Genomic DNA, 15,965 nt, shown 5'->3' on the forward strand with positions numbered 1-15,965 from the left:
GGCCCCATTTCTCTGTTCATCTCTGTGGTGCAGCCACAGAGAGACCATTAGGGTGATTTAAGGTTTCCTAGGACAGCTCCCAAAGGGGGGTGCACTTAGCTAAGCCTGGCTATCATGATCAATGGTCATCCATTGGCGCCTATCTGTCTAGGGAGTGCCAGTTGGACATCTGGACTGCATTCCTAAGTGTCAGGAGTAAGTGACTCATATCTCACCTTGATCAACCAATCAGGGACTGGTAGGGCTGAGTAACCCACGTGGGACTCTGATGCCCATGGAACTTTCAGCCAATCAACAAGCTGAAGTTCCTCCAGGTAAAAACAGGCAACACAGGCCTGGAGATTGAGATTCAACAAGATTCAGATTCGGGAGATTCAGTAAGATTCTGGAGAGGATTCTGTGGACTGTTCTAAAGGGAATTCAAAGGAGAATTCCAGGGCAGGACGGCCCAGGAGCAGAAGGCTCCCAAGGGCAGGACATTCTCGCAGCGCGCCTCCTGACCATCCCGAGACTCAGCCCGGACAACCACGGAACGGCCAGTGTGTCCGAGTGCCAGAACTTTCCTTTGTTCTAAGAGTCTAGAGTGGAGGTTGCCAGAGAGTAACCAGCAGCAGGCCTCGTGGACAGGTCAGAACTGTGGACAGCTGAATCACTATTCAGAACTAGCTCTTCATCAGGAACGAACCGGTCCTCTTCCTGACTTGCTGGGATCCACAGTCATCTTTTCTCCTGTGCACAAACTTTGCTAGTTAAATCCAACACTAACTAGCCGGTCAGTGAGCATCAGCAGCGCACCGTCGCAAGCCGCACAGCACAGCCTGGCACGGAGCCAGAGAGCGCGGATTGGACAGCAACAAGCCTGCAGCTGATTGTTTGTGCCTGCAGGAGATCTGAATCCCCAGAAATTGGATGAGTATTCAACTTCAATGCATTACAGCTCGAGAATTCAATTGCTATCCCAACCAGTTGATATCAATTTAATTCCTAAGAGTTATGTACTTGTTTTGAGTATCTAATGTAGAAGTTGTAACCAAGTTCACTTTACGAAACGGTCTTAATGAATGATATACTGAACGTATGTCCTCTTGATGTGTAACACTTCGTAACTGATTGAATATATACCTTTTGTATTCTGATAACCCTCTCGATAAGATCTGTTAGGTTTATATGCATATTCTATGTATTAATAAATTTATCCTCGTGTATTAGTACCTGTGTGTGCGCGTTGTTTGAGTTATGTCGCGTGGTTGGATTCTAAAGCCATCAAAAGAATCAACTTTGTGATTTACTGCTACAATTGATAATTGTCTCAGTAAATGCCCAAACCCTACAGAACTGGTGCCTTCAGAGAGCCACTATGATTACATATTTGGCGTCCCTGAACGGCTATGAAACACTACATTTATGGCGTCCCTGGGTGGGCGTGGCAAGACTGAAATGAATCAACCAAGCGGAATAATTCATATAAAACGCCGCGGGTTTCATACACGATAATACAGTGTGCTGAAAGCCGAAAGAAAAAAAAAAGTTCCCCTTGCTCTTTAAGCAGTGCTTGAGTGTTTTGTGATCTTTTGCAATCTACCAGGTTGATTGCATACCTGATCTTGTGGTTTTCTGTGGTAAAACTGTGATTTCGTACTTAAAAGTAATACTCTTTAAGTTTAACGATGGTTGCTAAAAGGTCTGAATTCGAGTCGCTATTAAGCACTCTCTCTAGCAGCGACAAGTCTGACCACGATCTCTTCCATATCTCCGTCAGCGGAGAAGCTAGAAGGATAAATCTCCATTCTCTGAGAGAGCTAGCGAAGGACATAGAGAGATTTGACCCCGCAGTGTCAGAGAATAATATCGAGAGTTATATTCAAGACCTCAGGTATAACCTGCAGTACCTGCCAAACGCCACAGAACAGGAGAAAGTGTTTCTGGTCAGGAAAACTACCAGCAGAGCTGTACATGAGTGGATGGCTAGGCAGATGAAAGAAGTCTGTAGTGATTTTGAGGAGCTGTGTCAAGCACTTATCGAAGAATACAGTGCGTTTATTGACCCGACTGCTGCGATAGCCGCCGCTCTTAACATTAAGCACGAGAGAGCAGAGTCCCCTCGCGAATATTACGAGAGACTTAGACGAACTTATTTTGCAGGGCGAAATTATGAGGGTTGCGAAGAGAACACACATTTCAAGGGTTTATTCATTGCGAATCTCCACCCGTCAGTCAGAAAGATGATCTTAATGCATACAGATGCACAGACCATGAAAATGACTGATATTAAGAGATTCGCGCAGAAAGCCTGGGAGTATGATGTCCAAAGTCGCTCTGAGCAAAAAGCTGCTAAAGCGACTGTGTTCGCCGTCAGAGCCAGCAGGGTTAATTCCCCCCTGCTCGAAGGAGCACAGGCTCCTGAGCTGGCTAAGCCCCGTTCCAAAGCACTCACACAGGACCGCACCCAGCGTCCTAAGTGCCATGAGAACACCGGGGAAGGGAAAGGGCTAGAAAAGGCTGAACAAAAGGATTCAGTAGCCGCCCGCCTGGCCAGGCTTGAACAAGCTTTATTAGGACAGGGACAACCGCTCCCCAAGGCTGCCGGAAGCGTGAATGAGCTGATACTCTCCACTGGAGGAGGCGGAGACCCGCCCCCTCCCACTCCCTCAGTCTATCTGATTGAGCGGAAGGGTTCCTGCCTGGATGAGGTCAGCCACTCCCAAGTGAGTGCTGACTCCACCCCTGAAGTCACAGAGCAGGCAGTAAAACACAGAGGAAAAGCAGGAAGCTTTTACCTCAAGGCTGCCATGGGAGATGTCTTACCCAGTGAGACGCTGATTGACACTGAGGTTGAAAGGTGTTTGATGTCACACGGCAAGCTCAAACGGGTTGAAAAAGAAAAGGGCATGCGACTCAGAGAGGAACCTTTGGTGGATCACCAGAAAGGCAAAGTGTGGAAACAGGTCAAGGCTCCTAAGCCTTCTGTACAGAAGGAAAGGGGGGCCAAGAGGCAGACTGTGCTCACACAGTGCCCACCGAACACAGAAGCCTATGTGGAGATTCCTTCTGTTCCCTCTGGACAAGAAATAAAAATATTTTCTTGTTCCCCGGATATACAGGGAAGTCGTGTCCCGGCTGAGGTCACAACAGCCTCCCTGCCACAGGAGCGGTGCTCCAAGCAGCCGCCTGATCCACCAGGTAAAGCACACCCCTTTTACATCCCTAAAGAGGAGCAGATCTCCCCACCTGGCGATGAAAAGGAGCTTTCCCTGTGCACCCTGGCACCCAAGAGGGGTCAGGACCACCACCCTGCGGTGGTGGAAGGGATCCAGATGGCAGGAGAGCAGGTTGGTGATGTAGCCCTCACCCTTAGCCCTGAGAGGTCCTCTATTAGTGAGGATCTGCTTGAGCAGCTGTCACAGGGCCACCACCAGGTGCCCCTGGTGCAACATTCACAGGTTAGACAGGAGGTCCAGCTGGACGCTGAGACTACTGCGCTGTGGACACACCTGATCCCAGATGCCGATTCCCTCTGCTGTGACCCAGGGAACCTGCAGTCAGGTAACATTATTTCTCACAACTACCAGGTAGTGAGTGAGACTGACCTGATTGTTCCTGCCTCAACGGCAGGGTTTCCAACACACCCAGTCCCCCAGAAGGGACAGGGAATGAAAGCCGAGCTGGTTTTCTTACAGCCACCAGCTCAGTCTGTCAGTCTGAGTCTGACCAACAGTGGTTCACCCAGACTGGAGCTGGATGGTCAAGCCACCCGCCTGCCAGTGCAGGACATCGCAAAGAGGGGTGTCAGAATCCCCGCCTGTACTGACATGGGCCTGGTGGGTGATAGCGAGTTCGAAGACAGTGAACTAGCTATCCCAGTGCTGGGGCAGCTCCCTGAACCCCTAGCGAGGGAAGGGGGGAGCGAGCAGGTGTCCTACACCCACGCCCAGCGAACGATTGTAAACATGCCGATAGAGGGATTCCTCAATCAGGAAGTGTGCAGGGTGGACCTGAACAGTGAGAATGGGGTAACAATCCCAGATCACTCAGGTGCTCCAGATGACCACTCAGCCGAGGGTCAGGCATGGTCCACCGCTGCACCGCCCCCTGCAGGGTTCCTAGAGCACAGGCATGAACAAATCGAAAAAGCAGATGCCCTGGAAAAGGAGGAGCAGCATCAGCAGCTGCGTCAGATCTCCCCAGATTTCCAGGATGTTGGTGCCCAAGATGCCACATGGCATACTGAGAAAGACACCATGTACACGCTGCGCCAGCTTAGAAAGGCGACAGTCACTCAGAAGGAGATGACTGGGATCAGCCACCCGAAAAGACTTTTGGGAGGACTGATTGCTGCCGCCACTGTTGCACGTTTGCTTTTTCTGGTAGGTTTGTGTGCTACTGGCACTCTCACCCTGACTGCCCCAAGAAGGCAGGTGTCAGAGATACCAGAGGGTAGTGACAGACTGTATCGACAGCATCAAAAGTTGGAAAGCTTAGGGAAAACCCTACAGGCAATTTCCTATGCAACAGGGTTAAACCTTATTCCCCAACCAGTGGACATGATTGTTGGTGTTATACAGTGGGTTTATGCTTGTGTGCAACAGGCCAGAATGTTGACACAAGACCTGTTAAGGGAGCTTAGTGCCACTGTAGCCAGTCTAACCACGGCACAATTCCCAACCCACTTGATTCCACTCTTCTCAGTAGAGGAGTGTGTGACATTAACCCCATCGTTCATAGCTCACCCAGAAGGCAAACCAAGATTGAATTCGGTTCCAAATCTTGAGATGGGTATGGCTACCAAAGCTATCCATTGGCTGTGTCTAAACGATTCACCAATGAAGGGTGTAAAGCTACTAACGAGCAGAGGAAGGTTAATGAACCCCATGAAGAGCAGGTGGGAAGTAAATGGCTGGTCAGCACACCACGTTTAACTGACACTGTGACTTGTGACAGGCATGATGCAGCTACCTAATAAAACAGTTCCTTTAAGTTCCTGAGGAGGCCATAGTACAGCATGGTAACTTAACACTGTACGGTCTGGAACCAGACAACATAAGACCAAACTTGAGGTCATGGATGCCTTCAGGTGCCACACTATTGAATTGGATAGAAATCCAAGAAACAGTAAGCCCTGAAGAGGTACAGGTAGTTAGTTTGCTTTAATGGAACAAACCTCCAAACCACCCTAGCAGATACCCAACACAGGTGTTGTGGTTTATCGGGGGGCTGGGAACAGGAACTGTTGTTATTGTAACACTACTGCCAGGTAGCTGGATCATGACTGACAGTGTACTCTGAATGATGTACTCTCACATCAAGATGTACTCCGGGTAGCATGAATGAGTCAAAGGTAGCATGTCAAAAGAAAGGAAGTGACTTCTCCCCAAATATCTACCACAGAGGTATCAGATATTGACAGTGAACTTCCTGATGTGTAATTCCTAGACTGAGATAATGTCTCCTACCGTGTTTATACATACTCCAGATGTTATTCATCCTGTTTGTTCCCAATGCTGGTTCCGGTATGAATTCTCGAGGAGTAATGTAGACATTTAAGATTAATGTTCTAATGGCAAGGGACATCACTTAACTCTGTTTTGTTTTGAAGGCAACAACGCCTCAGGACCTCGTGACCTTCAAAAAGGGGGGATATGTAGCGGCGAGGCTTAATAATAAGGCAGAATTAAGTGTTTCTGAGCTTCCCAAATGAGGCCCCATTTCTCTGTTCATCTCTGTGGTGCAGCCACAGAGAGACCATTAGGGTGATTTAAGGTTTCCTAGGACAGCTCCCAAAGGGGGGTGCACTTAGCTAAGCCTGGCTATCATGATCAATGGTCATCCATTGGCGCCTATCTGTCTAGGGAGTGCCAGTTGGACATCTGGACTGCATTCCTAAGTGTCAGGAGTAAGTGACTCATATCTCACCTTGATCAACCAATCAGGGACTGGTAGGGCTGAGTAACCCACGTGGGACTCTGATGCCCATGGAACTTTCAGCCAATCAACAAGCTGAAGTTCCTCCAGGTAAAAACAGGCAACACAGGCCTGGAGATTGAGATTCAACAAGATTCAGATTCGGGAGATTCAGTAAGATTCTGGAGAGGATTCTGTGGACTGTTCTAAAGGGAATTCAAAGGAGAATTCCAGGGCAGGACGGCCCAGGAGCAGAAGGCTCCCAAGGGCAGGACATTCTCGCAGCGCGCCTCCTGACCATCCCGAGACTCAGCCCGGACAACCACGGAACGGCCAGTGTGTCCGAGTGCCAGAACTTTCCTTTGTTCTAAGAGTCTAGAGTGGAGGTTGCCAGAGAGTAACCAGCAGCAGGCCTCGTGGACAGGTCAGAACTGTGGACAGCTGAATCACTATTCAGAACTAGCTCTTCATCAGGAACGAACCGGTCCTCTTCCTGACTTGCTGGGATCCACAGTCATCTTTTCTCCTGTGCACAAACTTTGCTAGTTAAATCCAACACTAACTAGCCGGTCAGTGAGCATCAGCAGCGCACCGTCGCAAGCCGCACAGCACAGCCTGGCACGGAGCCAGAGAGCGCGGATTGGACAGCAACAAGCCTGCAGCTGATTGTTTGTGCCTGCAGGAGATCTGAATCCCCAGAAATTGGATGAGTATTCAACTTCAATGCATTACAGCTCGAGAATTCAATTGCTATCCCAACCAGTTGATATCAATTTAATTCCTAAGAGTTATGTACTTGTTTTGAGTATCTAATGTAGAAGTTGTAACCAAGTTCACTTTACGAAACGGTCTTAATGAATGATATACTGAACGTATGTCCTCTTGATGTGTAACACTTCGTAACTGATTGAATATATACCTTTTGTATTCTGATAACCCTCTCGATAAGATCTGTTAGGTTTATATGCATATTCTATGTATTAATAAATTTATCCTCGTGTATTAGTACCTGTGTGTGCGCGTTGTTTGAGTTATGTCGCGTGGTTGGATTCTAAAGCCATCAAAAGAATCAACTTTGTGATTTACTGCTACAATTGATAATTGTCTCAGTAAATGCCCAAACCCTACAGAACTGGTGCCTTCAGAGAGCCACTATGATTACATATTTGGCGTCCCTGAACGGCTATGAAACACTACACCACGATGGAAGACACTTTATTCCCCTTTCTCCAAATTCCCTGTACATGTACTTCGCTGGACCGCTCGGTCCTGTTTCCGTCTTCGAATTTTCATTTCCCATTTTTACCGATCGGTGCCTTACTTTAGAACCTTATCACATTAACTACTCCGCAGAGCAAAAACCACACGTCTGTGTTAAGATAAGTTCTTTATGAGTCCCGGACTCATCAAACCCGCGTGAGAACACCCTCACCGGCCTGCTCTTTCTCTGCTATAAGACCACAGAAAAAATTCTTATAAATCGTCTTAAAACAAAAGTTCGTTAAAAGGATCACTTACTGACGTCAGACAGCCGTGAATTCTCCAGACGCGTCTCAGGAAGGACAAACAGTTTATCCTCCGAGGTTCGTCCAATTTGCTAAAATTGTCCGGCTCCGGATGGAGTTTCAGCAGCCGTCCGCGCTCAGGTTAGTGTCCCATCTGGGGTGCCAATTCTGTCGTGGAAATTTAACTATCAAGGAAGCCACAAGAGAGAGTTCTCACCTGAGTAAGGTCTTTATTTCAATATTGCAATATTGGGAGCCCTGTTGCCACTTCGCAAAGTGCAACCGGAGACTCAATTTGTTACAAGCAGTACAGGGTTTTTATAAGACGTTGCGCTGTAAAAAAGCTCAGTGCTTTGTCCCTTCAAAAGCTTCCCCTTTCCCTAAGACAAAACAGATTACAACATAGAACGAGAGAAGAAGCACTAGATTTGTTATTCAAAGCTTATCAGTTACTTTCGGCTAATTCTAACGACCCAGACAGCATATATTGTTTTGGTACATTGTCTTCTAAAGTTACCCAAACAGTGTACTTTGTTGACGCACTGTTTTCTAAAATTCTGCACGTACTGTAGCACAGCAATTACATCCTTGAAATATATTATCTAAAAGCACCAATATATTTTTTTCAAAGCTCTCTACATTTTAAGAATCAATTTACTTATTAGATTTCCACTTCAGGTGCGTGTCTGTCGGCTTGATTCAGTTTAATGCAAGTATTCATTCTCTTTCTGAAACATACAGCTTGCGACAGATGAAATACAATTCTTGGCTTTTCTGGGTGGGTGCAGAAGAAATCCTGCCGGCTGCTTCTGGAAAAGAATTCCAGCCTTTTTTACTCTTTAACCAGAAACTTGCGAATGATACAAAGCAAGCGGGGGGCGTTTCTGTGCAGCTGTTAACTGAACGGCTGCTGGTTCAAGCCCACCCAGGGCTTGTTCCGATTTCAACATCATGCCCCCTAAAGGTAGACTGGATTTCTTTGCGAAACATTCACCCTTTGGACATTTCAGGAAAGGTGCGTGTCGATGCAAGACTTGAAAAGCTTTCCATACAACGAAAAAAATAGTGCTTTTGATTGAAGGAAACGGCAAGAGCAGTTTGAGCAGCTCCGGCCTCTCAAGCGCTTTACAAAGTGATCGGCACCTCGATAGGCAGTTTAGAAGGCTGAGAATGATGCTGGAAGCACAGCGACGTTCTAAAACCAGCGCTTGAAAAGCATCTGCATACATAAAATGTCCATTTCTCAAAAGCTAAATCTGCAGCTTCAGAAGATTGTCAGCTGTATGTTTTCGTTCTTTGTTTCCTTTTTTTACATGACAAGCTTTCGAGAAATGAACTGTCGTTTGTGATGAAGGCTGCATTCGAAATTGTGCATCTAGCTTAGTTCAATGAAATCGGAACGTGCGCCTGTCTCAAACGGATGGCTCTTTGCAGGCACACTACGGAAACCTGCGGGCGCAAGTTGGGAGAAGTGACTCTTGCAGAGTGTCGAGCTTCGAGAACAGGACTCCGCTCAGGAAGATATTGCCACGTGTTGAAGAGTTGCTTTTCGCCATTTCTTTCCCATATTTTTCCAGTGCGGTTCAAAATGTTACGTACGTACGTGTTACCTGCAAAATCACAGTGAAACTGTTATGGCGAAAAGATTCCAAATAGTTATTGTATTAGAATAGCTCTGCAATTTCTTAGCCTTCGTACACGCAGTGTTTAAGGAAAGGCTAGAGTAAATGAAACTGTAAATAGACAGGAGCTCTTATCAGTTTTCATACAAGTTATGATGGCTGCAGCTCCTATCTGCGTCAGAGTGACCGGAGCCAACGGATTGTCTGCGGAACCTTTGATTTATCTCTCGGGCAAAGAGCTAGATAAGCCCTTTTCATCTCAGTTTCATCACACCTGTGCATTAAAGTTTAGTGCTCGGTACCATCAAGGTGTAAGAGGGTCAAGGATGAGCACGAAACTTTGTTAATAAGGAGACGGGCACCGCCCAACGTGGGGCTCGAACCCACGACCCTGAGATTAAGAGTCTCATGCTCTACCGACTGAGCTAGCCGGGCGCCAGGGAAGCAAGGGGTTAACGTGTCCCTGTTGACGTCAATTGGACAAGGTATACTTCCTGGCTTTTCATCATGTGGTGACCGGATTCGAGAGTAGCACACCCTGTTCTTTGTTGATTACTGTACCTCAAGCAGCGCAAATGTCAGTAATCATTGAAATGTACGACCTACAATCTCCTCAGCATGCCCGCGTGGACTCCTCTGTGATCATCCTTCTACGTTCTGCTGTAGTTTTCATGCAAGTGAAAACCGTGCTCCAAATAACAACGGCACAGTTGTATCCTGCGGTAAGCATTCTTCTAATTCCATCGTTTTGCTCCAGGGAAAAGGTAGCGCATCATAGTGTTGATATTCCAAGGTCTCAGAGTCCGTATTGGATGGCTTGGATGCAGACATCGCTCAGAGCTCCCAGTATGATTTTCCCGAGTTCAGTTTTGCAGTGTCTTAGTGCTTTCCTGCTTCCAGTGGGTCTTTGAATGCTCTGCTAAGTAGAGACGTGACATAATTACTAATGCGACCGACTGTGCTGGCTGTTCCTGGTTAATAATGATTAATGCGAGAAATCAATATAAACATAACTGCTTCGATTTCGAGGTTCACTTGAAGCATTCGAAGAAACTATCAAAGATCTCAGAACAACCGAAGACACATTTGGTCATCTCCGTATTGGTGAAGATGAAAGAGTCCCGCAAGTGTCAAGCTTGCACAAACACACACAAGAGAGAAACTCAGAACAGAACTTAAGGAAAGGGAGATCCACACTACTTTAATGCACTTTGCTAACCCGATGGAATGCTTATGAACCATGCGTAAGACACATGTAGCAGAGGATGGTTTCGATCCATCGACCTCTGGGTTATGGGCCCAGCACGCTTCCGCTGCGCCACTCTGCTGACGGCCATCCTACGCGTTCCACCTAACTGCTCTTTGTATTTCCTACATAAGTGATGAAAGAGTTGAAAGTTTCAGTGACAAACGCAGACGTCACTTTGAGCGCTTGGTGTTTTGTAGCACAAATCATCACACGCTGCTCTACACTGGATTATAAAGGCCGACACATTTTCCAAACATTTTAATGCTGGAGTCACACTGTAGTATTAATAACAGTGCGATACTCGAAGAGCGTAGTGGGATCGCGGTGGCTCATCAGACCGCTTTGGGGGAGGGGGCTGGCGTCAGGATGGCCGAGCGGTCTAAGGCGCTGCGTTCAGGTCGCAGTCTCCCCTGGAGGCGTGGGTTCGAATCCCACTCCTGACAAAAAGCTTGCTCCATTCCCTCTCCAGTCGGGTGCACATGGGTGAAGCAGCCTGACGTAGGAGACGTGCACCTATAGGCACGCGCGTGTCCCATACCTCTCCTGATTTAGCTCGTACTCCATAGGATGGAAGCGGCTGCTCTGGCTTTTTCACTCGAATATAATCTGATCGCAACAGAAGGCCGTGCAGCCCAGTGCTGGTTTAAGAATGCCTCGTGTCTTCAGGCCCCTATTCCATCAGGTTACCCCTTTGGAATAGTCGTCCGAAAATGACGGAAAAGGAGAAGCACGTAAGCTCCCACAAACTGCGTTAGCATTAGCGGTTGGAATCTGATGGGAGAAAAGCAACCCGGCTCGCCGTCAAGCAATCCATCCCTGGTCTCCCACGTGACGGGCGGGAATACGCACCACTATACTAACGAGGAGCGCTTGCTTGGCGCTTGAAGACACTTCCTCTTGCGGCTACTACTGTTTCCGGTTTCGCCTTTTATTTTCATTCCTCCCAGAGGAGCGCATGAAAACGTTTCCATCTGCGCCATCCTCACCCCTCCACTGCTATGGTCACTGCTCCTCCTGGTGCACTGCAAACACCTATTCAGTCGGTTCTTTCAGTTTGAATAATTAGATCTTCAAAGGCTGGAAGTAGGGCGCAAGGCATGCCAATGCCAAAAGCGTGGTTGTCTGCTTCCAAGTGTGAAATGTCGCTGGGGGACGCTGAAGACATGACTTCCAAGGCAGCAGGTCCAAGCGATTTAGCGTTTGTACAAGAAGCAGGAAGAGAGAAACGGCACTCCGCCTTTTTCTGGGCAGGCGCACGGCGACACGAGAAGGACGCCGTAGTCGGCAGGATTCGACCCGGCGCGGGGAGAGCCCAATGGCTTTCTAGTCCATCGCCTTAACCACTCGGCCACAACTACAGGGAGCGCCGCCGCCGCCGTCTTGCGATCATTTAACACGGAGGGCGAGGCGGCGGAGGTAACCTTTTTCAACGTCGCTCTCCGTTTCAAAAAAAAAAAAGGCAAATGACATGCTAGCACTCAGACACCCCTCAGAAGATTGAAGGGTGGCTTAAAGCTGGAATGATTAGGTCTCCCCGCTCCGACACCAAAATGGAACTTCGTTAGGCAGAGAGAAAGCAACATCGGAGGAGCGTGAACGAGACTTTCGAAGCTGCTCCACACGGCACTTTGAATCGCAGACATAGCAGTGTTAGAGGCAGGAATCGCCTTTGCGAACGCGATGAGAAACAGAACGCAAGCTCAGGTCCTGCGGTTTAATAAGCAGGCACGGCTTTCATGCGACTGCACATTTCTTTTCTGGAGCGAGTTGACTTTCAGCTTCAAGAAATTCACACAACTTCCGAAATCCGAAATACAAATCTGGCTCATCGCTGCACAAGAAATGCCGCCGGCTGGCAAGAAAATGACAGCGATGTTTTTCCTTAACGACAAACTTCCGATGGAGAAAAACAACGGCGGTGTGTCGTGGAAATTTAACTATCAAGGAAGCCACAAGAGAGAGTTCTCACCTGAGTAAGGTCTTTATTTCAATATTGCAATATTGGGAGCCCTGTTGCCACTTCGCAAAGTGCAACCAGAGACTCAATTTGTCACAAGCAGTACAGGGTTTTTATAAGACGTTGCGCTGTAAAAAAGCTCAGTGCTTTGTCCCTTCAAAAACTTCCCCTTTCCCTAAGACAAAACAGATTACATCATAGAGCGAGAGAAGAAGCACTAGATTTGTTATTCAAAGCTTATCAGTTACTTTCGGCTAATTCTAACGAACCAGACAGCATATATTGTTTTGGTACATTGTCTTCTAAAGTAACCCAAACAGTGTACTTTGTTGACGCACTGTTTTCTAAAATTCTGCACGTACTGTAGCACAGCAATTACATCCTTGAAATATATTATCTAAAAGCACCAATATATTTTTTTCAAAGCTCTCTACATTTTAAGAATCAATTTACTTATTAGATTTCCACTTCAATTCCCTCCTTTTTATTCTTGAAAATGATTAAAAGTTAGATTCTTCATATGGACTCCCAGGAGGCTCCCATACTTCGGATTCTTGCGTTCTTATCAGAACATACTGATGCGCAAACATATTCATTACCATATTTGAAAAGCATTGGAATAATACATGTCATATAGCAACATAAAAACAGGAAGACAAGTATCACAGCCCCTATAATCGGTGTTAGTAACTTAAAGAAAAACATTCCCCCTGGCCCAAACAGTGATTCTAACCAGGAGAGAAATGGGTGAGGCTGTAGAATGAGGCATTAAAGCACATACATAACAAGATGCATTACATTTCTTTAACTTTAACTGTTCTTCTAGTTGTTGTATCTGCCTGGTACTAAAACTACCATTTTCTGGAAAACCTAACTTACTCCACGATGGAAGACACTTTATTCCCCTTTCTCCAAATTCCCTGTACATGTACTTCGCTGGACCGCTCGGTCCTGTTTCCGTCTTCGAATTTTCATTTCCCATTTTTACCGATCGGTGCCTTACTTTAGAACCTTATCACATTAACTACTCCGCAGAGCAAAAACCACACGTCTGTGTTAAGATAAGTTCTTTATGAGTCCCGGACTCATCAAACCCGCGTGAGAACACCCTCACCGGCCTGCTCTTTCTCTGCTATAAGACCACAGAAAAAATTCTTATAAATCGTCTTAAAACAAAAGTTCGTTAAAAGGATCACTTACTGACGTCAGACAGCCGTGAATTCTCCAGACGCGTCTCAGGAAGGACAAACAGTTTATCCTCCGAGGTTCGTCCAATTTGCTAAAATTGTCCGGCTCCGGATGGAGTTTCAGCAGCCGTCCGCGCTCAGGTTAGTGTCCCATCTGGGGTGCCAATTCTGTCGTGGAAATTTAACTATCAAGGAAGCCACAAGAGAGAGTTCTCACCTGAGTAAGGTCTTTATTTCAATATTGCAATATTGGGAGCCCTGTTGCCACTTCGCAAAGTGCAACCGGAGACTCAATTTGTTACAAGCAGTACAGGGTTTTTATAAGACGTTGCGCTGTAAAAAAGCTCAGTGCTTTGTCCCTTCAAAAGCTTCCCCTTTCCCTAAGACAAAACAGATTACAACATAGAACGAGAGAAGAAGCACTAGATTTGTTATTCAAAGCTTATCAGTTACTTTCGGCTAATTCTAACGACCCAGACAGCATATATTGTTTTGGTACATTGTCTTCTAAAGTTACCCAAACAGTGTACTTTGTTGACGCACTGTTTTCTAAAATTCTGCACGTACTGTAGCACAGCAATTACATCCTTGAAATATATTATCTAAAAGCACCAATATATTTTTTTCAAAGCTCTCTACATTTTAAGAATCAATTTACTTATTAGATTTCCACTTCAGGTGCGTGTCTGTCGGCTTGATTCAGTTTAATGCAAGTATTCATTCTCTTTCTGAAACATACAGCTTGCGACAGATGAAATACAATTCTGGGCTTTTCTGGGTGGGTGCAGAAGAAATCCTGCCGGCTGCTTCTGGAAAAGAATTCCAGCCTTTTTTACTCTTTAACCAGAAACTTGCGAATGATACAAAGCAAGCGGGGGGCGTTTCTGTGCAGCTGTTAACTGAACGGCTGCTGGTTCAAGCCCACCCAGGGCTTGTTCCGATTTCAACATCATGCCCCCTAAAGGTAGACTGGATTTCTTTGCGAAACATTCACCCTTTGGACATTTCAGGAAAGGTGCGTGTCGATGCAAGACTTGAAAAGCTTTCCATACAACGAAAAAAATAGTGCTTTTGATTGAAGGAAACGGCAAGAGCAGTTTGAGCAGCTCCGGCCTCTCAAGCGCTTTACAAAGTGATCGGCACCTCGATAGGCAGTTTAGAAGGCTGAGAATGATGCTGGAAGCACAGCGACGTTCTAAAACCAGCGCTTGAAAAGCATCTGCATACATAAAATGTCCATTTCTCAAAAGCTAAATCTGCAGCTTCAGAAGATTGTCAGCTGTATGTTTTCGTTCTTTGTTTCCTTTTTTTACATGACAAGCTTTCGAGAAATGAACTGTCGTTTGTGATGAAGGCTGCATTCGAAATTGTGCATCTAGCTTAGTTCAATGAAATCGGAACGTGCGCCTGTCTCAAACGGATGGCTCTTTGCAGGCACACTACGGAAACCTGCGGGCGCAAGTTGGGAGAAGTGACTCTTGCAGAGTGTCGAGCTTCGAGAACAGGACTCCGCTCAGGAAGATATTGCCACGTGTTGAAGAGTTGCTTTTCGCCATTTCTTTCCCATATTTTTCCAGTGCGGTTCAAAATGTTACGTACGTACGTGTTACCTGCAAAATCACAGTGAAACTGTTATGGCGAAAAGATTCCAAATAGTTATTGTATTAGAATAGCTCTGCAATTTCTTAGCCTTCGTACACGCAGTGTTTAAGGAAAGGCTAGAGTAAATGAAACTGTAAATAGACAGGAGCTCTTATCAGTTTTCATACAAGTTATGATGGCTGCAGCTCCTATCTGCGTCAGAGTGACCGGAGCCAACGGATTGTCTGCGGAACCTTTGATTTATCTCTCGGGCAAAGAGATAGATAAGCCCTTTTCATCTCAGTTTCATCACACCTGTGCATTAAAGTTTAGTGCTCGGTACCATCAAGGTGTAAGAGGGTCAAGGATGAGCACGAAACTTTGTTAATAAGGAGACGGGCACCGCCCAACGTGGGGCTCAAACCCACGACCCTGAGATTAAGAGTCTCATGCTCTACCGACTGAGCTAGCCGGGCGCCAGGGAAGCAAGGGGTTAACGTGTCCCTGTTGACATCAATTGGACAAGGTATACTTCCTGGCTTTTCATCATGTGGTGACCGGATTCGAGAGTAGCACACCCTGTTCTTTGTTGATTACTGTACCTCAAGCAGCGCAAATGTCAGTAATCATTGAAATGTACGACCTACAATCTCCTCAGCATGCCCGCGTGGACTCCTCTGTGATCATCCTTCTACGTTCTGCTGTAGTTTTCATGCAAGTGAAAACCGTGCTCCAAATAACAACGGCACAGTTGTATCCTGCGGTAAGCATTCTTCTAATTCCATCGTTTTGCTCCAGGGAAAAGGTAGCGCATCATAGTGTTGATATTCCAAGGTCTCAGAGTCCGTATTGGATGGCTTGGATGCAGACATCGCTCAGAGCTCCCAGTATGATTTTCCCGAGTTCAGTTTTGCAGTGTCTTAGTGCTTTCCTGCTTCCAGTGGGTCTTTGAATGCTCTGCTAAGT

General features: G+C 46.5%; 3 non-coding genes across 3 annotated transcripts; 1 reads left to right on the top strand and 2 right to left on the bottom strand.

Moving 5' to 3' along the window:
* Positions 1 to 9,387: 9,387 nt before the first annotated feature.
* On the bottom strand, positions 9,388 to 9,460 carry trnak-cuu (transfer RNA lysine (anticodon CUU)). Its single transcript has one exon. It is a non-coding gene; the product is annotated as a tRNA-Lys (tRNA).
* Positions 9,461 to 10,634: 1,174 nt separating this feature from the next.
* trnal-cag (transfer RNA leucine (anticodon CAG)) lies at positions 10,635 to 10,717 on the top strand. Its single transcript has one exon. It is a non-coding gene; the product is annotated as a tRNA-Leu (tRNA).
* A 4,685-nt stretch (positions 10,718 to 15,402) lies between these two features.
* trnak-cuu (transfer RNA lysine (anticodon CUU)) lies at positions 15,403 to 15,475 on the bottom strand. Its single transcript has one exon. It is a non-coding gene; the product is annotated as a tRNA-Lys (tRNA).
* Between the last annotated feature and the right edge of the window lie 490 nt (positions 15,476 to 15,965).

This window comes from Atractosteus spatula, chromosome 25, assembly GCF_055471065.1.
Source record: "Atractosteus spatula isolate fAtrSpa1 chromosome 25, fAtrSpa1.hap1, whole genome shotgun sequence".
Taxonomy (NCBI): domain Eukaryota; kingdom Metazoa; phylum Chordata; class Actinopteri; order Semionotiformes; family Lepisosteidae; genus Atractosteus; species Atractosteus spatula.